Source organism: Theropithecus gelada, chromosome X, assembly GCF_003255815.1.
Source record: "Theropithecus gelada isolate Dixy chromosome X, Tgel_1.0, whole genome shotgun sequence".
Taxonomy (NCBI): Eukaryota; Metazoa; Chordata; class Mammalia; order Primates; family Cercopithecidae; genus Theropithecus; species Theropithecus gelada.
In genome coordinates this window covers 108,913,605-108,940,054 of record NC_037689.1, presented here as the reverse complement: position 1 = coordinate 108,940,054, position 26,450 = coordinate 108,913,605, and the positions used below count along the sequence as shown (strand labels likewise).

The window sequence follows — 26,450 nt, the reverse complement described above, 5'->3', positions numbered from 1 at the left end:
TTTGAAGTTCATCCATTGCGGTAGAATATGTCAGAATTTCCATTCTTTTTAAGGATGGGTAACATATACAACATTTTCTTTATTAATCTGTTGGTGCACACTTAGGATGCTTCTAAGTTTTAGCTATTGTGAATAAAGCTGCAATGAACATGGATGTGTAAATATCTACTGACATCCCTGCTTTCAATTTCTTTGGGTATATACCGAGAGGTAGAACTACCAGATCATATGGTAATTCTATTTTTAATTTTTAAAGAAATTATCGTACCATTTTCCATAGCAGCTGTACCATTTTACATTCCCACCAGCATTGCACAGGAGTTTCCATTTCTCCACATCCTGGCTAACACTTGTTATTTTTTGTGTATTTGTGTGTGTGTGTGTGTGTGCGTTTGTGTTCGTAAAATGGCCATCCTACTGGTGGTGTAAGGTGGTATCTCATTTGTTGTTTTGATTTGCCTTTCTCCAATGACTAGTGATGTCAAGCACCTTTTCATGTGTATATAGGCCATTTGTGTATCTTCTTTGGAGAAATGTATATTCAAATAATTTGCCCCCCCGCCCTTTTTCTTTTCTTTTCTCTCTCTTTCTTTTTTTTTTTTTTTTTGAGACAGGGTATCACTCTCTCACCCAGGCTGGAGTGCAGTGGCACAACCACAGGTCACTGCAGCCTCAACCTCCCAGGCTCAATCAATTCTGCCGCCTCAGCTTCCTGAGTAGCTGGGACTACAGGAGACATGCTTGGCTAATTTGTGTGTGTGTGGTTTTTTGTTTTTTAGACGGTGTTTTGCCATGTTGCCCAGGTTGGTCTCAAACTCCTCCTGGGCTCAAGCGGTCTGCCTGCTTTGGCCCCACAAAGTGCTGGGATTACAGGTGAGAACCACTGTGCCTAGCCTTTGCATACTTTTATAATTGAATTTTGTGGTTGTTGTTGAGTTATAATAGTTCTTCTTTGCAATTCTGGATATCAATCCCTTACCAGATATAGGATTTGCAAATACTTTCTCTCATTCTGTGGGTTGCCTTTTTACTCTGATATTGTCCTTTGATGCATAAAGCTTTTTAATTTTAATGACATTCAACTTATCCATTTTTTTGTTGCCTATGTTTTTGGTGTCATATACAATAAATCATTGCCAAATCCATTGTCACGAAGCTTTTCCCCTGTGTTTTCTTCTAAGAGTTTTAGTTGTTATGGTTAGATCTTTTATCTATTTTAAGTTAATTTATGTGTATGGTGTAAGGTACAGGTCTCATATTATTCTTTTGCATGTGGATATCCAGTTTTCCCAGCCATCATTTGTTGGAAAGATTGCTCTTTCCCTATTGAATGAACTTAGTATCCTTGTCAAAAATCATTTGACCATCTAATGAGGGTTTATTTCTGGGCTCTCTTCTACTCCATTGGCATATGTGTCTGTCGTTATGACAGTGCCACAATATTTTGATTACTGTAAGCTTTGTAGTATGTTTTGAAATCAAGAAGTGTGAGTTCTCCAACTTTGTTCTTTTTCATGCTTGTTTTGCTCATCTGGGGTCCCTTGAGATTCCATATAAAATTTAAGATGGATTTTTCTATTTCTGCAACAAAAGTCACTGGGGTTTTAATAAGGATTGCACTGAATCTGTAGATCACTTTGGGTAGTGACATCATAAATATGTTAAGCCTTTCAATCTAAGAGCATGAGATGTATTTCCATTTATTGGTGTCTTTAATCTCTTTCAGCAATGTTTTATCCTTTTCAGTACACATTTCTTTGTCTCCTTGGTTAAGTTTATTCCTAAGTATTTTATTCTTTTTGATACTATTTTAAATGAAATGGTTTTCTTCATTTCCTTTTCAGATTGTTTGTTGTCAGTGTATAGAACTACAACTGATTATTGTGTGTTGATTTTATATCCTGCCAATTTCCCAAATTGATTTATTAGCTCTAATAGTTTTTAAAATAAAATCTTCAGCATTTTCCACATAGAAGATCATATTGTCTGTAAAGAAAGATATTGTTACTTTTTCTTTTTCAATTTAGATTCTTTTTATTTATTTTTCTTGCCTAATTGCTGTCTCTCTAGGCCTTCTAATACTATGTTCAATAGAGGTGCCAAAAACCTGACATCCTTGTCTTGTTTTGATCATTGAGTAAAAGCTTTTAGTCTTTTACCATTGAGCAGGATGCTAGCTGTAGGTTTTTCATATATGGCCTTATTATGTTGAGGTAGTTTTCTTCTATTTTTCGTTTATTGAGTTCTTTTTAAAAATCACAAAAGGGTGTTGAATTTTGTAAAATGCTCTTTCTATGTAACTTGAGATGGTCATGTGGCTTTCCTCTTCATGCTGTTAATGTAGTGTATTATATTGACTGATTTTTTAAATGTTGACCCATCAATGCATTTGAGGAATAAATCCCACTTACTCAAGGCATATAATCCTTTTAATATGCTATTGAATTCTATTTGCTAGTATTTTGTTGAGGATATTTGCATCAATATTCATAAGGTATATTGGTCTGTAGTTTTCTTCTCTTGTAGTGTCTCTTTCTAGCTTTGATATCACGGTAATGCTGGCTTCATAGAGTGTTAGGAAATATTCTCTTTTCTTTAATTTTTTAAGAGTTTTAAACAAATTGATGTTAATTACTCTTAAAGGTTTTGTAGAAATTAGAGGTGAACCAATTGGGTCTTGGCTTCTCTTCCTTTGAACTATTTTGATTACTGATTTCATCACTTTACTAGTTATAGGTGTATTGGGTTGTCTATTTCTTCATGATTCAATATTGGTAGGTTGTATGTTTCTACAAATCTGTCCATTTTATCTAAGTTACCACATTTGTTAACATGCAATTGTTCATTGTACTCCCTTATAATCTTTTTATTCCTTTAACATTTTTGATAATGTCTGTGCTTTCATTTCTGATTTTAGTTACTTGAGGCTTCTCTTTTTGGCTTAGTCGATTTAGCTAAAATGTCAATTTTGTTGATCTTTTCAAAGAGACATCTCTTCAGTTCGTTGATACTCTCTATTTTATTCTATTTTATTTATTTTATTTTCTGTTTTCTATTTTTATTTATCTCTGTTCCAATCTTTATTGTTCTCTTTCCTCTGCTAACTTTGGATTTAGCTTGTTATTTTTTAATTCCTTAAAGGATGAAGTTAGGTTGTTGATTTAAGAACTTCTTTCTCAATGTAATCATTTATAGCCATCAGTATCACTTTTAGCACTGCTTTCACTGAGTTCCATAAATTTTGGTATGTTGCATTTTCATTCTCATTCATCTCAAGGTATTTTCTAATTTCCCTTGTGATGTTTTCCAGCCCAAAGCAGGGACTACTATCTTTGTTGAGTTTTCTCTATTTAGCATTGAGAGCCCCAAGGGCAACACCAATTTTAAAATAAAGTAACAGGTCAGAAAATCCAATCAATCTCCAAGAGTCCTAGGGCAGATGCTTTAATCATCTCATAATTATTCCTTTCTTCTTTTGCCTCCTCTCCTCTCCTTTTCTCTCTTCTTCTCCCCGCCTTTCCTCCCTCCCTTCTTTCCTTCCTTCCTTCCTTAGCACTGATGCTGTATATGTGAGATAAGTAATACATGGACATTACCCAAAAATAGTTCACTGAATAGTAATCACATTTGTGGTCCTCCTCACTACCTGCATTAATGATTACTCTTGGAAATAATGCAAACAGTTAATTATCTTCCTGGTCACAAAACAAATTTGGATCTTGGCACTTGAGCACATGTGCACGTATATATGTACACACACACACACACACACACACAGTTTTAAGGAGGCAAGCTATTGAAAAGTTTCTCTTTTGAATTTCTCATATTTCCATTCCGTTATCCCAGCACTGCCTCTCCCTGTCTCAGGCAGCTAGTGCACAAATAATGATACCAGCTAACATTTATGGGTAGCTTTCCCTATGTCAGGCACAATGTCCCCACCTGCTGCCATAGAGTCCCCTCTTCCTGAGAAGGCCCCATGCTTTCTATTCACTCCTCCAACCTATGTCTCTCCTTTGGCCCAATCATAGATGCTATCCTCTAAGCTTCCAGTTAACAAAAAAAAGTTTTTGCTAAGGCACTCATGACTGATAATAGGTTAATGTGCATATGGAGATTCAATTAATTGGTCTGTAAATATTTGTGAGCACCTACTATGTGCCTGGCACAGGGCATGGCACAACAGAAAACACAAGAGGAATCATACACGGTCCTTACCTTCGGAAAGCTTTGAGTCTCACTGAGAAGACAGGATATAGACACATTAAAACAACACTAAAAAGCAAAAATAGACAAGTGTGACCACATCGAACTTAAAAACTTCTGTGTGGCAAAGGAAACAATCAAGAGTGAAAGAGCAACCCATTGAATGAGAGAATATATTTACAAACCACATATCTGTTAAGGGATTAATATCCAGAATATATAAAGAACTTCTACAACTCAACAGCAACAACAACAACAAATAACCTGATTTTAAAATGGTGGAAGAATTTGAATGGGTATTTCTCCAAAGATGATATAAAAATGACTAATAAGCAAAAAGAAGATGCTTTACATCAATAATCATTAGGGAAATACACATCATAACCACAATGAGATATCACCTTACACCCAATAGGATGGCCATTATCAACAAGAAAACAGAAAATAACAAGGGTTTGTAAGGATGGGAGAAATTGGAACCCTTATGCATTGCTGGTACGGATGTAAAATGGTGCAGCCACTATGAGAAACTGGATGGAGATTCATCAAACAAACAAAATAATAACTACAATATGATACAGCAATCTTACATCTGGGTATATATCCAAAAGAATCAAAAACAGTATCTCAAAGAGATACTTGTACACCAATGTTTATAGCAGCATATTCACAATAGTCAAAAGGTGGAAGCAACCCAAGTGTCCATCAACAGATGGATGGATAACCAAAGTATGATATATCCATACAATGGAGTATTATTCAGTCACAGAAAGGGAAGAAATTCTGTCAGATGCTACAACATGGATGAACCTGGAGGACATTATGGCAAATTAAAGAAGCCAGTCACAAAAAGACAAATACTGCATGATTCTACTTATATGAAGTATCTAAAATAATCAATCTCTTAGAAATGGAAAGTCAAATAGTTTTGCCAGGGACTGGGGGGAGCAGGAAAAAGGGAGCTGTTATTCAATAGGTATAGAGTTTCAGTTTTGCAAAATGAAAAAGTTCCAGAGATCTGTTGCACAACAGTGTGCAATGCAATGTGTGTGGTTAATGTTGCCAAACTTTACACTTAAAATGGTTAAAATGGTAAATTTTATGTCATGTGTTTTTTTACCACAATAAAAAAAAAAACACTAAGGATATTAAAACAGCATAGATAAGGATGGCGACTATTCATCTTGGGGACAGTCCCAATTTCAAACTTACTAACAATAGCTCACAATTGTTGAGTATACACTTGTAAGAATTGAGCACTGCTGATAGGGGCCTTATGGGAACCACCTCTTAGGGTACCTCCTTCACACCTGGTGGTTTCTTTATTTTACTCTGTGCACTATTTTCTACCTCTGGATCCTCCAACAATTCTGCCCTCAGTGGACATCCCCTGACTCTGCCTTAGCTCAAACCTTCACATCAACTCATATCTGCCTTAGCTCAAATCTTCACATCAACCCAGATATGAGTTGTATAACTAGCAAGTTATACTACTTACTAGTTAGTGGTATAACTAGTAAGTTATACCACTTACTAGTGCCAAACCCTGGGCTAGGAGCTTGATATAACTTAATCCTTGCATAACCCTATGAAATGACTACTATTATTGTCCCCATTTTACAGAAGAGGGACTTGAGACAGTGGTAACTTCCCCAGAGTTACACAGCTAGTAAGTATCAGAGCCACATTACAAACCCAGAGAATCTGCTCCCATATCTAATGATTATACCATAAGCTTCTCTAGCCAGAAGGAGCACATAAAAACAGAGTTGATAGGAATTTATTTCCTGGACTGTTTCTCTTTTGTTTTGTTCTTTTGGAAGATAAAGTCATTACAGCTCCAGTAAGTGAGTCCCTGCAGAACAAGGAAGCCAGCAAAGATTTCTTAAAGTAAGTAGAACTAGAGCTGGTTTTCAAAGGGTGAGTACAATTCAGACAGGAAGCGAGAACAGTAGTGGACATTTCAGGCTTGGAGGCTTAGCAGTGCAAAGGTAAAGAATGTCCCAGTTGTGTGGGGAAGACAGAGAGCAGACCTAAGGGCTGAAGCAAAGGGTTCCTTTAAGGACAATTGGAAGTCTCATAGGAGAGTCAGTTTAGGGCCAGATTAGTGCAGTCTTGAATCGCAAGTGAAGGCATTTTAAACTTATGAGCAGGTCAGTGGTCTTCACACTATATTTCCTGAGGACCAAGGGTCCTGCCAGGAGAAAGGGGCCCAGTGCTTCCCTACTTTCTCACCCCAACTTCTCACTTCAACTACAGTGTGTCTACAAATTTTTTAAGACATGTCTACTTTTATCTGCTTTACATTTTGGGATCTTAACTACCTAATTTTTTTTACTTGGAAAAAAAGGTGCTCCTGCTGATTGGAAACCAAAGAACAAACAGACAAATGAACAAACAGACTTTGAACACCACTGCAACAGGCAGTGGAAAGCTAACTATGGTTTTTGACCAGGGGAATAACATAATCAGAGTTTTGTTTTAGAAAAATAATTTTGCCAATAGAATATAGGGTAGACTAGAGAAAAAGATGCTAAGTAGGGAGATCTGCTGGGACTTTGCTGTTTAAGATGACAAAGCCAGTGGCAAGTGGGAGTGGTTAGGAAAAGGAAAGATGTTTGAAACATTTCAAAGGATATACATACAGCCTGGTTAATGGATCATGTAACTGACACAACGTGAAGAGGCAGGAAGTAGTCAAGGAATCACATCTTCAAAGAGGACATTTCTGCTGATAAGGATGATATTTAGGGTCACAGAGACCATTCAAGTGTACCTCAAGTCATTCCATGTTGGGCGAACTGAACTTCTGACTCCTCAGAAGAGAAAGCTGGCCTCTATATGTTATTCTGGAAGAGAAAACAAACTGATGCATTCATCTTCAAGAGTGAGTCAGGCAAAATAAAGGGCTGTTTTTTAAAACTACTCAGAGACCAGTTGTGGGATATTCCTGCCTGACAAGAAGAAATTCCGTTGGGGGTCCTAAAGAAAAATGGTGAGATACAAACTGAGATGGGAGAAATGTTCTTATAAGCCTGTACTATCTGTGCAGAGCAATAAGTATTTTAGATTGGGCTCCAACAAATTCAGAGTGGGAGATACAGGGCAGCAACCAGATTTAATTCAATGGTCCTAGAGCACCTAGTGCATTACTGGTTCTCAATCAGTGTTATATTAGCCATGGAAAGAAGCATGGATCTACATGCCTGAAGTAAAACAGAAATTGAGATAGGCCAAATAAGACTCAAGCAGAGACCTAATGAGAAATGGAATTAGGGTCTCATGTTCTACCCATCTTCCCCAAGTGAGACAAATGCTGGATGGGGAATCCCTAAGTTAAGGCTTAGCTCTGCTGCTAATTATGTATGTGACTTTTGACAAGTCATTTACCTCTCCAGGCCTAATTATCTCTGTTGTCAAATGAGAAGAGTGATTCCTGTCATGCTAGGATGCTGTGAGGGTGGAACTGGATTGTGAAATTAAATTGCTTTAAAAAGCATGAAGTATCACACACAGCAAAGTATCTTGATACAGATATTTTATGCCTGGAAAGTGGCATGTGAGCAGAATTTTTATAAATCAAACCACATATAAACATCTTAACAGGGCCGGGCACAGTGGCTCATGCCTGTAATCCCAACGTTTTGGGAAGCTGAGGTGGGAGGCTTGCTTCGGCCCAAACATAGAGAGACCCCATCTTTATAAAAAATTTAAAAATTAGCCGGGTGCTGTGGCACATGCCTGTGATCTCAGCTACTCAGTAAGCTGAAGTGGGAAAAATTGCTTGATCCAGGAAGGTCAAGGCTGCAGTGAGCCATGATTGTACCACCACACTCCAGCCTGGGTGACAGAGTGAAAGACCCTGTCTCAAAAAAAATGCGAATAAAAAAAACATCTTAAAAGTTTGTAAAACAAATGTGAAATAATTTTACAGTGAACCCCCATGTACCCACCATGTCCTTGGTACTTAAAAGCACTATTCAGCAATACTCTTGCAAAAGTAATTCCTTTAGTAAAGCAGATTGATGTTCCTCATCTTCTGTTAACTTGTGCTCACCTTACTTTTCCAGCCTTTCCAATTCCTTTTTTATTGTCTTGCAAAGGAAACTTTATCTGAGGGAGAACCAGAACATGTCTACTGCCAACAAAATTTGTTTTCTTTTTGTTTTTCAAGGTTGAGTCTAAGGTGATCGTGGCTAGAAAAGGCAGGAGAATAATTGGATTGCATCAGTGAAAGAAGGCATCAGGAGAATTTAGTCCCGTTAGATAAATTACAACCCACCATTTCTGGGACCCCAATGAAGAGAAGATCATATCCTTGGATGCCCACTCTTTACAACAGTCCTTTACTATGAGGACATACGTTGATTATTGGGAAGGCAAATTAAATCTGTTTAACTGATCAACAATAAACTTTTTGATAATAGTATAGCAGGATGAACCGTGGACAAAACCCCTCAGACACTGAGATAGTGAAGGGAGTGGCTTTAATCAGCTGGGAGCATCGGCAGGCTAGCATCTTAAAATCCAAGCTCGTCAGCCACTCAACTTCTGTCCCCTTTAAGGGCTCACAACTCTAAGGGGGTCCACGTGAGAGGGTCGTGATCGACTGAGCAAGCCAGGGGGTGATCACGTACCGACTGAGCAAGCCAGGGGGTACGTGACAGGGGCTGCGAGCACCGGCGGTCAGAGTGAAACAGAACGGGAGGTTTCACAATCTATAGGTAACAACAGTTACTAGGTTAGGGGTCGAATTTTAACTACCAGCCTTAGGTCAGGCAGACCCAGGCCTGGTTTCGGGTCTGGTTCCTTGGTTTCGGGTCTGGTTCCTAGGTACCGGGCTACCTGCCTTTAGCCTCGTTTCTCTTTCCCTTTCTGAGTATAAAACAATACAAAGCAATATGAGAGGGTCTCTCTCATCCCTCAGTAGGATGAGGGAATCAGAATGCAATTTATGAATATCAGCCATGCAGTTTTTCCATAGGTAAATTAAAACCCTTTGACCCAGCAATCTTTCCCACCATATTTACCGACACTGGTAAATATGTTTACCATATTATAATTAGTTAAGGTTCTTCCTGTTCCACCACACTTCACCTCCCTGACATGCAAGTGGTTTAGCAGCAAAGCAGGCAGACAAAAAGTCTCTGAGAATGACTACAATGTTGTAAACAGCCCAAGTGCTTATCAATAGATGTACAGTTTAATAAATCCTGACATATTCATATTATTCATGTTATGAACTATCATGTAGTGGTTTGAAAGAATGAACCAGATCTATAACTACTGATGCGCTAGGAGGTCTGTGATGCACTGTTAAGTGCAAAAGCCAAGCTGTAGAGAAACATATATCTCACAATCCCATTCTAGGACAAACAGCAAAATCCCCTATAGATGTCTTACATGCCTGAATACAAAGAATTCACAAAGAATGTGCACAAAGAAGATTGTGGGAGGATTCAAACCCAGGCTGTTAATACTGCTTACACTGCAGAAGGGGAAGAACAGAGAACATTCCTGTGCATTGTTTCACTGAGGGCAATGAATACGTGGAAAATTTACAATTTCTGAAACACTTAGTAATTCTTTAAAAGAATGATATGTGGTATTTAAAAGACTGCTACCCTCCACTGCTTCCTAGCCTTTCTGGTCCACTGTTCTGCATGTCTACATTGAGGGACAATAAAAGTTATTTCTTGCTCAGATACTTTTTGTCTGCTTGCTTTGCTGCTAAACCACTTGCATGCCAGGAAGATGAAGTGTGGTGGAACAGGAAGACACTTCACTAGGCTTCATGTTCCTACCCCTTCCCAACATTTCTGGGAAACACAACGCACATGGGAAGTCAGACACAGCCTTGTGCATAAACTGCTTTTGTGTGAGTAAGAGGCAGCTGTGTTTCAAAATCATGCCTTCATTTCGAGGAATCAGGAAACTGGCAAGCCCTGTGGTCTAGGAGTCCCAACTGCCCAAACTGCCTTCCCCTTGCTGCAGCCTCTCTCCTCTTTGGCATCCTACCTAACCACCCCAAGCCCCAAGAATAACAATCTGAATTACAAAAGAGCCGCCATCTTTTGAGCACCCACTATAAGGCAAGCACTGTGCAAAGCACTTTCAAATGTATCACCTCAAGTTAATCTGCATCGCAACCTCTGTGATAGGTAGGCTGTGATTTTTCAGAACTAGAACAGGCAGAAGACATCTCATAAGGCTTTCCCTGGGTTTATTCAGCCCCCATATATCCTAAAAGTGGAGGATTTTTCCAGTGCTGTTCCAAGTACACTTTAAAGACACAGATTAGGAGTTTGGAGAAGCTGGCTAGTGCACTAGACCATTTTTGCATTGCTGTAAGGAAATATCTAAGGCTTGGTAATTTATAAAGAAAAGAGTTTTAATTGGCTCACAGTTCCGCAGGCTGTACAAGCATGGCACCAACATCTGCTTGGATTCTGGTGAGGGCCTCAGGAAACTTACAGTCATGGCAGAAGGTGAAGGGGGATCCAGCATATCACATGGTGAGAGAGAGAGCAAGAGAGTCGGGGAAAGGTGCTGCACACTTTTAAACAACCAGATCTTATGTGAACTTGGAATGAGAACTCACTCATCACCAAGGGGATGGCACTTAGCCATTTATGAGGAATCTGCCCCAATGATCCAATCACCTCCCATCAGACCCCACCTCCAACACTGAGAATTACATTTCAACATGAGATTTGGAGGGAATACAGATCCAAACCATATCAGCTAGCACTTAAGAGTTCACACAGCCATGAAGCGTAGAAATGGGTGTGGCTTGCCAAGGATTTGATTTGGCTAGAAGAACTTGCAGCTTCCCAGGGTTATCACAGAGCCCCTAAGGAGCTCTAATTCCCCAGCATGCAACTGGGTGGTTCTTACACAATCCCAAGAAGCCATTATTCATGATGTCAGTTCCTGACATTGGCCTAGCACTTCACATTTTGCAAAAACATTCCCTGCATGTTTTTATATTTTATACTCATAAATCTGAGAGAGGTAAGGCAGGACAGTTGCCACAATTATGTAGACAAAGTAACAGTTTCAGATGGGTTAAGTGACTAGCCTAAATTTTAACTAGGAAGTTCATGAACCAAGACTGAAGTCCAGCAGTGGATTAAGGAAGCTACTGTCTGTGGTTGCTGAACATTTTTTTTTCTGTTAATTATCCGTGGTGGGATTATGGGGCCACAATATTACTCAGCAGTGTAAAGCATGGGTTTTGTCATGCTCTTGGACAAATCAGCCACTGTCTCTGTACCTTAGTTTCCTGATCTATTAAAAGTAGATATTAACAATGCCTGGCCCCTAGAGTCATTGTAAGAATTCATTTATGATATAACTCATGAAACACATTTAGCATTGTGTTTGGTGTGCAGGAATAATTCAGCACATATACAGTATTATTCTTATTGATTAATATATTTAAGATGTAGCTCTTGCCCATAGGTAGAAATATAAAGCAGATTCTGTGAGGCTATGGAGCCTACGAAGGTTATTTTGCAATAGATGCTTTAATATGAAGCAAATTTACTCATAATAACGGGGAGGCCAAAGATAGAAGACATGATAACAAACAGGACTGTGATTCTCAGATGTCATAATTGATAATAAGTCTTTTCAGGTTGTCTGTTGCCCCCGTGGCCACCAGAAGACTAAGGTCAATGGGCAGCTGACATTGTGCTGTGCCTGCTTTCAGGTGTGCCAAGCCTGTCCTGGCAAGAAGTGGCTTCACCAGTCCCATTGTGCACTCTTACAGTGCCATCTTTTAGATCTGGGATCTTTCCAGTGGGTCGATATCCTCGCTTTTCCTAAAAGTACATGTATATTAGAGATACATATCCCGTTGCCCCCAAAGAGCAGGAGAATAAAGAGAGAGAGTACGATTGAAAAAATGAGGAAGGAGAAACAAAGTGGGGATGTGAAGAGGTATGGAACAGTGACAAGAAGGGTGACAGAAGACAATGAGCCCTGCCTTCCTCTGGATACAGCCAGCTTAAAGGGGTAATCAGTTCAGAAGAGCTGTGGTTCTGTAACACTGTGAATGTACCAAATATCACCGAATTCTTCATGTTAAAATGATAAATTTTCTGTTATATGAATTTTACCTCAATATTAAAAAAAAAAAAAAAAAAAAAAAAACCTCAGGGGCTCTCAGCCTCATGGCTCCAGACAGAATTTTATGCAGACACTGGCCCCGGCCTGGGGTTCAAAGAGGCTTTCATGGGCAATAAATGCCTATTTGTGTCTTCCCTGTAACCTGTCCTCTCAGTGCTGCCCACTCATGTGTGTCTATGCATGTGTGTGCATGATTTCTCAGAGTAGCTCCTGTGATCCTTGACTGTAAGACTTTTCTCAAATAATAACAGCAATTAAAGCACTCAACCCTTATTAAGCTCTCACTATGTACCCAGCTTTAATCCTCTCAGCAATCCTCAGAGGTAGGAATTATTATCACATCCTTACTACATGTGAGACAATGGAGACTCAGAGAAGATCCAGGAGTTGCTAGGAAGTCACCCAGCAAGTAAAGTGGACATGCTAAAACTTGAACCCAGGCAGTCATGTTTCTGATGGCTCTGCTTGCCGCATAGTGCTCTCTACTTCATGCACTGAACACCTACTCACTGCCAGGTGTCATGGAGACACCAGAAATGGTATAAAGGATGGGGCCTCCGCCCTCAGGGAAATGACAGTGAAGATTGGAGAGGGTCTACTGGAGGAGGCTGCAAAGTGTGCTTGACTGCTAAGTAAATCTCATAATACAAAGGTGCTCAGAGAAGAGCTGACATAATAACCACAACAATTATGATAATTCATGTTGGCTGAACGCATTTATATGTGCCTGACATGTGTTTAACATGCCTGACTTCGTTTATTCCTTATGGCAATCCTGTGATTTATATACCAGCACCAGCGTCACTTAAGAGTAAGAGAACTGAGGCTCAGAGATGTAAAACAGAGTAACTCATCCAAGGTTGCACAACTAGCAAGTAGGACTAGACTGGATTTGAACTACTCTTTGTCTACACATAGAAGAAACTTAATAAATGCCCATCAAGTGCATGATTATCTTCCATTTCTTGAGCACTTGCTGTACTCGCTATCTGATTTAATACTCACAACTCTATGAAGTCAGTACAATTATTGACCCTGCTTCATAGATGAGGAACCCAAAGCTCAAAAATGTTAAGTAACTTGCCCAAGTTCACACAGTTTTTAAGTGGTAAAGGGAGGATACAAACTCAGGGCTGCCCAACTCCAGGGCCTTTCTCATTTGTCTTCTAGAGCTTTTCTCTGGGGTTGCATGCTCAGTAAAGCTCGGTTGACTTCTGTGCATTCACATTAGTTGGCCTTGATTTGGATGTAAACAAGGGAGATATAAATAACAGAATAGCCTCTAATTCAATGCATGGAAAGCACAATCACAACATATAGGCAGAGGGGAATGAAGCTACTTTGAGGGGGAAATGGAAGAGCAAGCTTTGGGAAGTTCTGATGGAAGCAGGGTCCACCAAGCGAGAGATATTTTCGTTCTCCACTTACAGTGGAAGCAACAAACTCAAAGCATGCCACGGCCAGCATGAAATGGGAATCCTCCTTGGAATTTTATTTCTAAGAAAGGGGTCCTCACCTAGAGGAGGCAGCTGGACCCACACAGCCTGTGCCCTGACACTTCATCAGAACTATGTTGATCTCTGTAAGAGCCTCAGCTTGGCTCCACTGCCACCCACTGGAAAGGGCTACACTTTTCCTGGGACTTGTATCATGAACTTGCTTTTGAAGAGACCATTCATACCCTCTTCCATTTGCTGCAAGCCTTTGTTTATGCTTATTCTTGTAGGTGCTCTGTTCTGTTCTGTGGATCAGAGTGACTCCCACAGGGCAGGTTGGGCCCCACTACAGACTTTCTGAATCCCTCACAGGGAGTTGCCATGGTCAAGGGGTCAAGATGATGGGCTGCCAATCCATAGAACTCTGCATGCCGATTCCACTTAGAGAATTTTTCTTGCAGTTCCAAAACACTTGTTTACTGACTGACAGATTTATAGTGGGGTAATTCAGTCCAAGAACTTTGCTACTCTGAGGGTGGCCCATGGAAAGCCTCATTGGCATCACCAGGGAGTCGATTAGAAATGCAGAATCTCAGCGGGGCATGGTAACTCATGTCTGTAAACTCAACATTTTGTTTGGGAGGCCAAGGTGGGGAGATCACTTGAGCCTGGAAAGTTGAGGCTTCAGTGAGCCATGATCATACCACTACACTCCAGCAGAGGCAACAGAGGGAAAATTTGTCCAAAAAAAAAAAAAAAAAAAAAGAAAGAAAGAAAGAAAGAAAGAGAGAGAAATAAAGAAATAAAGAAAAAGAAAAGGAAATGCAGACTCTCAGGCCCCACTACAGACTTTCTGAATCAGAAACTGAATTTTAACCAGACCTCCAGGAGATGTGTATGAGCATTAAAGTGGAAGAAACACTGATGTAGAATAATGTCTCAGAAAGGCTTTCACTCTCCCATATCTAGAGCAGGTCCCCATTTCTTCTATTTGACTGAACCCAATGGTTTCCAAATTTGGTTGGGCTTTATTTCATCAGGGGATCTGTCTTATTTTTTATTTTTTAAAAATAATTTTGTATTTCAAAATAATTTTAAACAGAAGAATTCTAAGAATAGTACCAAAAAAATCTTGTAAACCCCTCACCCAAATTAGCCAAATTGTTAGCATTTTGCCGTATTTGCTTTATTCTCCTTTACATTTCTAGGTGTTTTTCTCCCTAATCCATTTGAGTTTGTTGCAGACATCATGCCTTTCACCCCTAGATACTTTAGTGCATATTTCCTGAGAAGGAGGGCATGCTCTTACGTAATCACAGCACCATGGTTACCAAGTTCAGTAATTTTAACACTGACACAATTATATTACCTAATATATAGTCCATAGTCAAATGTGGCTAATTGTCTCAATGATGTCCTTTGCAGCAATTTTGTTTTCCATCTGGGGAGCTTTTAAAAAGTACCAACGCTGTGGCCCTAACTCCACAGCAATTAAGACATAATCTCTGAGGGAGGGGACTGTGCATAAATATTTTTTAAAGTTTTCCAAGAGATTCTAATGTGCAGGGCTGAGAAATACTGTGCTATAGGCTTTTTCTGTGACCCTTGTCTATTGCAGGGATAGGAACTCTTGTCGGCAGGGTAAACCCTGGGTATAATTTGTCTAGACCCCCATGTCTCCTTTAGTCTGAGTTCTGACATAGTTAACTGCCTATGAGATGTCCTGGGCCTTTCCTCGTTGCTTTCTATGCCACCTCGCTAATGTAAACAAAACATTCATTTTTTCATCCTATTTTTTCTTACAGCTGCTTAGCACAGTCCTTATGAAAAATGAAGCCTTGAAAATGGTATATCCTTTCAACAAAGCTAAGCCTGAGAAGTTGGCTGCATCACCTAGAATTAGAGAACAGCAAAGGCAGATGGTGGGAAAAGAACACCAGGAATATAGCAAATCAATTACCATGAGGGCCAAATTTCTCCTCGGGCTTGCCACAAAGTTTCCCTAGCATTGGACATTGCTTTCTCACAACTAGACTCTTCTCAAATTATCTTGTCGTGGAAAGAAGCTGTTCAGGTGAGCAGATGTAGCAAGCTGGGGCTGCACTGGACAAGAAGGAAATGTACAGATGGATAGCGATTCAAACACCAGCCAGCTAATCCCATGAGCCAGCAGGCTTTTGCATTTCCTAAAAGAATTTGGGTCAATCTAGCTGGTCAGTCTACCGGCTTCAATGTATCTGTTATGTTTCCATCCCTTGGCAGACGAAGGGAAAGCCTGGAGGGTCTGAGTGGGAGCTGACAAAGAATTCATGACATTCAGTCTGTTGGGTGCAGCACTGTTTCTCAAGCATTGAACCAGCATCACTTCCACCACCCTCCACACCCCCTCCCACCCAAACATCTTTGTCATTGCAGCCAAAGAAGGTGAGCTTTCTTTACAAAGGGTCTGTTAGAGGGAATTTAGTTCAGATTTGTATGTGTTTGTGAATTATCTTTTAGAAGGGAAGGGAAGGCAGAAAAGGGATCATTTGGCTTCAAAGTTGCTTTGTAAATGCTCAACAAATTGACTTGCTTTTAGTATATATTGATATTCTTTAATATTCGAGAGAACTAGCCAGCTCAGATGGATTGCTTTAACAGATGCATCTTTGCAGTTAGTCAATAACGAAATATTTGTGAGCTGTTAGTATCTTTCCTCTTCTCAGAAACTCAATAATGTGCCAAATGAGATCATTCCCTCTGACCCACGACTCAAGAACATTTTGAATTGTGTTCACTCTGATTAAGAACTAAAGAATACTCTAGTTACCACCAAAGCCCAAATGCAGGGCACTTGTATTCCTAGACAACCATTAGAAAATTCCTTAATTGGAGCTCAGTGTGCACTGCTATTGCAATGTCTAATCATCTCTTTCACTGGAGGACTTCTTGTCTTATTACAGATTTTGGTGCCTGCCAGTAAAACAGAATGTGCTTAAATTGATCAAGTATGTGTGAATTGCACATATCCCAAATTTTCTTACAAAAAGGACAGCTTTAGGAAGTGTTTTCATAGGACATAATATTTCACATAGCTTCACTTGAGCTAACAAAGTATTGTCTTTCACAATAGAACAAATGGCCAATATTCTCTCCAACCATTAATTTTTATTCTCTAAGTATTTAATAGACACATGTGTACATTTCAGGCTGTTAACCCAAAGTCAGGTTTATGTGACAGTATAGTTCAGACATATACTCACTCAAATATCTCTCCTCTGCACCTGATTCTTGACCTGTTCCTTTCAGGTCACTTGTCACTGCCATAAGTAAGATCGAGTGGCTTCTTAACTCTCCCTATCCCTTGCCACTGTTCCCATTCATCCTCCTACTACGCATATCCCCTGCCTTCAAGAATAAAAGCCTCAAATTCTTAGTTTGGCACTCTAAGCTTTCTCCACAACCTAGTATCAAAGATTACCTCCACTACTCTCAGTCCTATTGCCAGCGCTCCGAACAAATTTCCTGTCATATATGAAGAAAGCTTGCCAAACTGTCCTGGAGCACTTGCTATATGCCAGACACTGTGTTAGCTAGTTCATAGCATTATCTCACTTACTCTTTCCCCCAACCCAATATGATATACCACAGGTATGTTGTATTATTTTCATTTTACAGGTAGGAAAACATAAGCCAAGAGATGTTCAATAATTTGCCCAAAGTCAAGTGGTCAGTAAGTTGCAGAGTCAGTATTTTAAGCTAAGCAGTCTCGTTGCAGAGTGTGTCCTCTCAACCTCGCCTGCCTAAATAGTTTTGTGAAATTTGTTCTGGATTTTCATTCATCCAAGTTTTTTTCATGATATTCTCTTCTTTGGAAATAACCTCTCCTACTCCACCATGTCTGCTTGCTGAAATCTTGCCCAGCTCAAAGGACACCTCCTCCATGAAGTCATCCCTGATTTCCCACAGCTAAAATGTATTCCTCCTGGCTCTGTGTTCTTACGGCATTGGCTCTAACACTCATACTACTTTTTGTAATGGTAGTTACCTGTGTGTAAGTTCCCTTCTCCCTCCCACCTCCAAGCTCTCCTGAAAGAAACGAGCTCACTCTCACTATGGCCCTGTAATGCTGAAGCTGAGAGAGTACCAGTCAGGGATGCCATTACCAAGGAGTGGTAGAGGTGGATAATGGAGTAGATAATCTCTAAGCTCCCTCCCAATTTGGAAGCTCTATAATCCTGGGTGGCAGTTTCCGTGGGGGCAGGGACTTCACCTTCCACAGCACCAAGCCAAGTAGCTGGCATGTCTCTAGTGAACTGCTGAGCTGGCAAAACTACATTATCTTTGATGCACATGAAGATCAACAAGAACTGGCTACACCCTCCCTCCCAGTCTCTGTGTATCTATCTGTCACTGTCGTGTGTGTTTGAAGGTGACACTGTGCTGCAGGTGCTGCTCGAGGGCTGCAGTCCTTTCCACATTCCTTCCCTATGAAGACTATCCTTTGTGCTGTGCAAGTTGATGATCCACATGCGTATTGATATCTGCAGCACTCAGTGCTTTGCTTGACAGTCTAGACCAGTGGGTTTCAAACTTCAGCATACATTAGAATCAATCAAGAGGGCTTGTTACAGCACACATTGTGGGGCGCCAGCCCCAGTTGGTCCAGGGAAAGACCCAAGAATTGGCATTTCTAACAGGTTCCCAGGTGATGATGTTGCAGGTCCCTGGGCTACACTGAGAACCACTGCTCCAGACAATAGCTTCACTCAAAAGGAGATGCCTTCTCTCTGACTGCTGCCCACTGAATGTGAGGGGCTAGCGGGGGTGGGGCTGGAGGATGAGCACTGAACTGGGAGCCTGAAGACCAGAGTTCTACTGCAGCTGCTGGCTCTAGAGAACCGTGTGACCTTGGGCAAGTCTCAGCAGTGCTCTGCCTCTCTAATTTCCTCACAGACACAAGGATGGGATAAAGTGGGTGACAGCTATTCTGGGTAGTTCTAGAATTCAGAGTTTGTCTGTTGCTCTTCATTCTAGCTCAGTCTTTCAAGTTGGGATGCCAGACAGCCCCTTAGCACCTCTTCAGACATCCAAGTACATTACTCTGAGCTCCAGCTGCCCCACATGCTTGGCGGCCTTCTTAACAGTTATCCTTGTGTATGGAGCCCCAAAAGCAGAGCTGATGCCTTCCCTCTTGGAGACCTAAATCTGCCTTTTCCAAGCATGTGTGTCCTGCATCCCCTATTTTAAATGGTACTTTAGCACAGAAGTAAGGACACAGATTTCTAGAGTCAATCTCCTGCATATAATTCTGGTTCTAACCACTTACTGTGCAACCTTGAGTAAGTTATTTAACATCTCTTAGCCCCACTTACCCCAACTTTAAAATGGAGATATCAACAGTACCTACTTCATGGTGTTATTGTGAGGACCAAATGAAATAATACATGCAAGGCATTTATTATAGTGCCTGGCACATTGTACGTGCTCAAAATGGTAGCTGTCATTTCTAAAAAGAGGGTAATGGCCTCCTTCATAACACCAAAGAAGTAAGGAACCAGAAAACACTATAGCTATAGATCTTTTAATTTCTTTAAACCTCATCATACTACATAATAATAATAATAGTAATAGTAATACCTTATACGTATGCAGTATTTTACACTTTTCAGAATACTAAGCACTAAATCCTCTCATCCAATCTTTATAATGTCATAAAGACAAGGCAAGCACTCTTGTGTGGATTGATCAAAGATGTTCCTAAAACAACATTGCTATCACCAAGCCTCCCATGAATTAGGCTGGCTCTCCCCATGTGGATTTCTGCTTCTGCATAGTTGGTGAAGAGGAAGCATCCTCAGTCAAAGCTACCAGCTGAGAAACCCTTAGGAAACCCCACTGGTACCTGGCCTGTCTTTTGTAAGTATACAGCAGGCCAGGGGGCTCTGCTTGCCAAGCAACATCATTGACTGCATACTGTTTAGTGCATGCATTACCAGGCTCCAAACATCCAAGTGATGCTACCTCAATAAGTCGAGAACTTTTGATAATAAACATAAGCCAAATCAAAAGGATGTTCTGGATTTTTCATCATTTCCACTCATTAGTCCAAGAAAAATCAGCCCACTCATTTGTGCTACCAATTACACTTATGATTTTACACAGCGCAAAATCAGGAAGATGTCACAGGCTGTGATACCAGTGCCACACTCAGCATTAATTATAGTTCAGTGCTTGGAGAGGAATAAAGCACAAGAGACTCAGAAACTTGTTATGGTGCTTAATAAGGATCTATTTACTCACCAGAAATTGGACAGTGATTCCAGACCTCAGTGGTTTTACTTCACTGCTCTTTCCTTCCCTTCATGTTTCTGTCATCTGTGACTTGGTTGGAAATAGATGATAACAGCAGGCCTTCCATTTGCTGTCCTTTGTTTGACTTCCCTAATCTTTCCTCTGTGGTCAGTCTCTTTCCGATACCTTTAAAACCACAGAATGCGGCAAACTGATTTTGCTCATTGGGCTTTAGCCACACTAGGCTTCCTGTGGTTCTTTAAACTGGGCAGGCATTGCATGCCCTCAGCGCCTTTGCATTTCCCTCGTACTGGTGTGCTCTACCTTGTGGCTCTTGCACCCTCTTCTTTAAAGACTGTTCAAATGTCATCTCAGTGAGGCCTTCCACGACCATCCTACTTGAGTACAGCCCCTCTACTCCTCATTTCCCTTTCCTAGTATATTTGTCTCCATAACATCCATTGCCTGCTAATATACTGTATAATATCCTGATTGTTTTACTTATTGTTTCTCTCTCTCCCTCCCTTCCTCTCTCTCTCACTCTCAATTCCAGCACTTAAGCCCCAGGAGGGCAGGGCAAGTTTTAATTTTTTATTTTGAAATAATTTTAGACTTTACAGGAAAATTGCAAACATAGCACAGAGAGTTACCATATATACCCTTCACCCAGCTTCCTGTAATCTTAACACCTAACATAATAATACTAAGATTATTGGAACCAGGAAATTAATATTGATACAATAAGATTAACTCATCTACAGACCTTATTCACATTTTCCCAGTTTCTCTACTGATGTCCTATTCCTGTTCTAGGATTCGATCCAGGATCTCATATTGCATTTAGTTGCCATGCCTCGTTAGCCTCCTCTAATCTGTGATGCTTCTTTGGCAAGAATGCTGTGGAAATGATGCTGTGGAGGGTGGGTTTTTAAAAAAATTGTTTTGGTCACGGCTATATCCTCAGTTGACTAGAACAGGACCTGACGCATACTAGGCACTTAATACTTGTGAAGACACAAAGCAACAAAACCAACAGGCATCCATATTCCTTTCTGGAAATAGAAAGATTATGTTCTGTGGGATATTAGGATTCTTGGGAATCTCTTGGTTTTGAAGAAGGGGAAGGTAATCTGGTTGGGTATGGTAGGAGTTTCCTACCAAAAAGCAAAACAATAACAGGCAAAGGAACCCAAGTAGTATGTGCCCCAGTGTGAGGGAATATGGATGTAACATTTGGATAATGCTATAGCAAGACTTTTTTAAACTTTTATTTATTTATTTTTGAGACAGAGTCTCACTCTGTCACCCAAGTTGGAATGTAGTGGCGCGATCTTAGCTCACTGCAACCTCCGCCTCCTGGGTTCAAGCGATTCTCGTGCCTCCCGAGTAGCTGGGATTACAGGCGCCTGCCAACATGCCTGGCTAATTTTTGGATTTTTAGTAGATATAGGATTTCACCATGTTGGCCAAGCTGTTCTCAAACTCCTGACCTCAAGTGATTCACCTGCTTCGGCCTCCCAAAGTACTGGGATTACAGACATGTGCCACTGTACCTGGCTTTTTTTTTCTTTTTTTTTCTACTTTTATAAAGAATAATACCACTACCACCACCACTCCCCCAGTAAAACCCAGTACCTTGCATGTATGAGTTAAGTGGCTGAGTCTATAGGCCCTGAAGCCAGACCGTCTAGATTAACAATCTGGCTCTGACTGAGCCCTGAAGAACACCACAAAGTAAAGAAGCATTATTTCCTCAGTCCCAAAGGGTTTATTTATTCAAAACTTGCTGAGCACCTCCTATGTGCCAGCCTGGAGTGGGGCCATGCCATCTTTCTAGCAACAACTGAGTCATAGGCACCATGCGAGAGCCCCATTGGGCCAACCCATCACCTTAAATTGTGGGGATTGTGCAATGCAGCAACTGAGATGAGCCAGGTGCCAAAGCTTCCAGTCACTGCATGGGCATGCGTTTCTTCTTCTTAAACTTTGGTTTAGCTGCTCCTTGGCCTGTGCTACATGAGGTTATTAACTACCCTCCAGCAAGCAGGAGCAGGCTGAGATGCCAGTGCAGCATGTGTCTCACCGATGTCCTGCACCACAGACAGACCAGGACCAGAGAATGGTGATGATGCAAAGGAGTGTCTCTTTTACACACTCCTGGACTCTACAGTCTCACCTGGCTGCACCCAATTCTTATAGTCCAACAGCCTGTCTGCTCCCTGGAACAAGTGACTACAGAGACATAACATGGCCTCTTAGCAAAAAGAGTTGTGCCATGCCAACTCATTCTCAAGCTGTCTGGGCCTGGGATAAGTTCAGTATGCCAGGAGTGTGGCAGGAATGACTAGAACTAAAGCCAAGGTGCTACTCAATTCACCTGCCACTCTATCCTGCTAGTATTTCTTGCTCAACTGACATCTACTTTTGTTTATTTATTCATTCCTTCATTCATTTGATCATTTGCCATTCAACAAAATTTATTGAGTACCTACTATGTGCTAGGCACCATGGAAGGTGCTGGAGATGCCCAAGACAGAGTCCCTGCCCTCAATAAGCTTGCATTCTAATGCAGGAGGCTGGATCTTTTCATTTGAATATTTTTTCTCCTACCTCTAAAAGGTAATAAACCCTCTCTAGACCCTAATTCCTCTTCCAGATACTGCTACTGCCCCATTGCTGTCCTCCTCATTTTACCAAAACCTTGAAGCAGCATTTGTTTATACTTATAATCTCCAAACTGTCTCCTTCCCTTCTCTCTTGCACTCACTCTTATTACTGCTCTGATCAAGATCACCAATGACCTTTAGGTTACAAAATTCAACAGCCAATTCGCAGTCCTCATCTTACTTGAGCTATCTGCAGTGCTTGATATAAGTGACCACTCTCTCTTCCTTGAATCACCTTCTCTTGGTTACCAGGAACCACATTCTATTGGTTTTCTTCTTTCTTCTCTGGCTGCTTCTTTCCAGTCTCCTTTGCTTGTTGCACTTCAACCCAACCTTTAGACGTTGGAGTGGTTTAGGGCTCAGTCCTTGGACTTCTTCTCTTTTCTACCTGAACTTATTCTCTAGGTGACCATTCAGTCTTATGACTCCCAAAGTTCTGACCCCAGTCCAGACCTCTCCTATGAACTCAAGGTTTGTACATTCAACTCTCCAGCTTGGATGTCTAATGGGCACCTGTCTTAGTCCATTTGGGATACTATAATGAAATACCATAAACTGGATAGTGCATACACAATAGAAATGTATTTCTTACAGTTTCAGAGGCTAGAACGTCCAAGATCAAGGTGCTGGTGGTGTCTGGTGAGGGCCTGCTTTCTCACAGACGACATCATCTTGCTGTGTCCTCACGTAGTGGAAGGAGTGAATGGTCACTCTCAGGCCTCTTTTATAAGGGTACTAATCCCTTCCATTCATGGAGGCTCCACCCTGATGACCTAATCACCTCTCGAAGTTCTCACCTCCTAATACTATCACTTTGGGTGTTACCATTTCATCATAGAAATTTTGGGGAGAACACAAATTTTCAGACCATAGCTGTACATCAAACTTATCAAGTTGAAAACTAATCCCTTGATATTTCCCCCTAAAACTTACTTCTCCCACAATTCTTCCCAACTCAGGTAAATAGCAACTCCATTATTATAGATGCTTAGGCTAAAAACCATGGCATCATCCTTGACTGGGTACTTTGTCTCATGTCCTATTTATAGGTCTGTCAGCAAATCCCAAATACTCTACCTCTCAAAACACATACAGTTTTTGTCCATTTCTTATTGGTTCTCATATCATTGCCATTTCTATCATCCTTCTTCGAGCCCCCATCATGTCTCACGTGGATTATTAAAGTAGTCTCCCAGCTGGTTCTTCTGCTTCCACTGTTTTCCCTCTTCAGTTTATTCGCAACATACCATATATAGTAAGCCTACTAAAATCTAAGTCAGATTATATTACCCTCTGCTCTATGATACCCCTTCTTACTCAGTAAAAGCCAAAGCTCTTACAATAACCTTCGAAGTTCCAAACACCTGCCCCCCACCCCATTACATTCCTGAATTTATCACCTACCACACTTCCCCTTCTCCTCAAACCTCCAGCCATACTGGCCCCCTTGCTGTTCTTCAAACATACTAGGTATGATACAGTCTTAGGACCTTTGCACAGACTCTTCTTTGCCTTAAAAGTTTGGCATCCAAAGAGCTGCAGATCTGTATCTGTCACTTCTTTCAGGTCTGTACTCAAGATTTTCTGTCGAGGTCACTCTGTCTAAAGTGTTTCTCTCCTCCAAAAAAATTTATATCTCCATTATCTACTTTATTTTTCTCCCTAGCACTCATCATTCTCTAACATACTATATGTCTTAATGTGCTCGGGCTGCCATAACAAAATACTACAGACTGGGTGGCTTGAACAACAGACATTTATCCCTGACAGTTCTGGAGGCTGGAAGTCCAAGATCAAGGTGCCAGAAAGGCAAGTTTCATTCTGAGGCCTCTTTTCTTGGCTTGTAGGCAGTCACCATCTCATTGTATGCTTATATGACTTCTTTGTGCACGGTGGGTGGTGGGGGGGGAGAGAGAGAGAGAGAGAGAGAGCGAGAGAGAGAGAGGGAGCAGGCTCTTTGGTGTCTCTTCTTATCAAGGCACTAATCCCATTGGATCAAGGCCCCACCCTCATGACCTCATCTAACCCTAATTGCGTCCCAAAAGCCACATCTTCAGATACTATCATATTGGATGTTAAGATTTCAACACAATAATTTGGTGGGGAAGACACAATCATTTAGTCCAGAACATTATACAAATTTCACTATATATTTTATTGATCCTGTTTATTGTCTGCCTCCTCCACTAGAATTGAAGTTTGATAATGGTTGGGATTTGTGTTTAGTATGTCCACTATTTTTAATTTCCATGTTTTGAGTAGTGCCTGGCACATGTAGGGGAATAATAAATATTTACTAAATAAGTTGTTAAAAAAAGCAAAATAATTACAGTTTGTGATAAGCACTAAGAATGAAATAAATAAGTTGACAGATAGAACAAAGGCTGTCCACCTTGGCTGCACATTAAAACCACCTGAGGAGCATTTAGAAATATAGATAGCTGAGTTCCATTCTCAGAAATTCTGATTTACTTTATCTAGAAGAGGCCTGGCCATTGTTTTGTTTTTTAATGCTCTCTGAGTGATTCTCAATTTGAAGCAAGCCCGAGAACCAATGAGTTTGAGAATCAAGTGGGGACAAGGACCTACTTGAGACAGTGTGCACAGGGAAGGTTTTTCATGTATTTCTGAGAAAGTATCATTGACATGGAAACCTGAAGGACAAAAAGAAACATGGAGAAGCGGGGGCAAGGCTGGGATTCAAGTGTTGGTAGAGGGTCACAAGAAGATTAAAAGCATCGAAGCAGGGATGAGCTTGGTGTATCCTCAGAACAGTAGATCAGTGCAGGTGGTGCACAGGGGGCAAGGGGAAGAGTGTAACAGGGTGAATGTGGAGAAATGCACAGAAGTCAGATTATTCAGGGTCTTTTAGACCATGAGAAGGAAATATGAATTTATATTACATGCGATGGGAGCCATGGGAGGGTTTTGAGGAGAGAAATCATATGATCTGATTTTTTATTTTCTAAAGATTGCTCTTGCTGCTGTGTGGAGGCATGAGTGAAAGCAGGAAAAAGCCTAGGAGACTGTTTTGGTACTCTAAGAAGGACTCGATAGTGGTCTGGACTGGGCTGATGGCCTAATGTTGTTCCTTTCCATCTAGATAGCAGAAGCCTGAGAGTGGTACACGAATCCATTCTGCCCAGGTAAACTCATACGCAAAGCCATTGGTTTCTGAAACTCTTTCCAAAGCTAAGATTCTATAGCTTGCTAATTCTGTGATCAGTGGCTCAGGTGTTGGAATATGTATGCCATGACTTGCCCTAGAAAGGGGTCCCAGTTGATCAGTTAATGAGACAGCTGCTTTCTAACTAGAAAATAATCCAATCAGAAAGGAGCTTAGACAAAGTGATGGCGGCATTCATTGATGGCACCTAAATTTGAAAGAGCCCTATTAATTCCCAGCACTGGTTCTTTTATGCTTTCTTGCGGAGAGGGGTAGGAGGAGGGAAGAGGACAAACACTGTGCTTTTGAAGGGACGTATTAATTAAAGGAGGAGATCAAGATGTAAACACAAATAGGAGTAACATAAGAGAGTAAGATAAGTATCCAAAGGAAGATATGAATACAATCAGTAATTGCCATCATTTATTTAATACCCATTTTAGGCTGAGCACTGTGTTGAAGGCTTTACATATGTTCTCATTTAATTTTCACAACAGTGGAGTAGGTAATATAATCACATATGGTAATTATGATAATAATAGAAGCAAACATTTGGTAAGCCAGGCACTG

The 26,450-nt window shown here is 40.7% G+C and overlaps 1 protein-coding gene across 2 annotated transcripts in view; it reads right to left on the bottom strand.

Annotated features, from left to right (window-relative positions):
* The window catches only part of PAK3 (p21 (RAC1) activated kinase 3), a 286,207-nt gene that overhangs the window by 207,554 nt on the left and 52,203 nt on the right, over positions 1-26,450 (bottom strand). The window contains exon 2 of one of the 2 annotated variants that reach the window (XM_025373282.1): positions 6,983-7,055. The exons of the other annotated variant lie outside the window; for it this stretch is intronic. The gene's annotated coding sequence lies outside the window, so the exon portion shown is untranslated. The remainder of the gene's footprint in view (positions 1-6,982; positions 7,056-26,450) is intronic. 2 annotated transcript variants of the gene reach the window in all.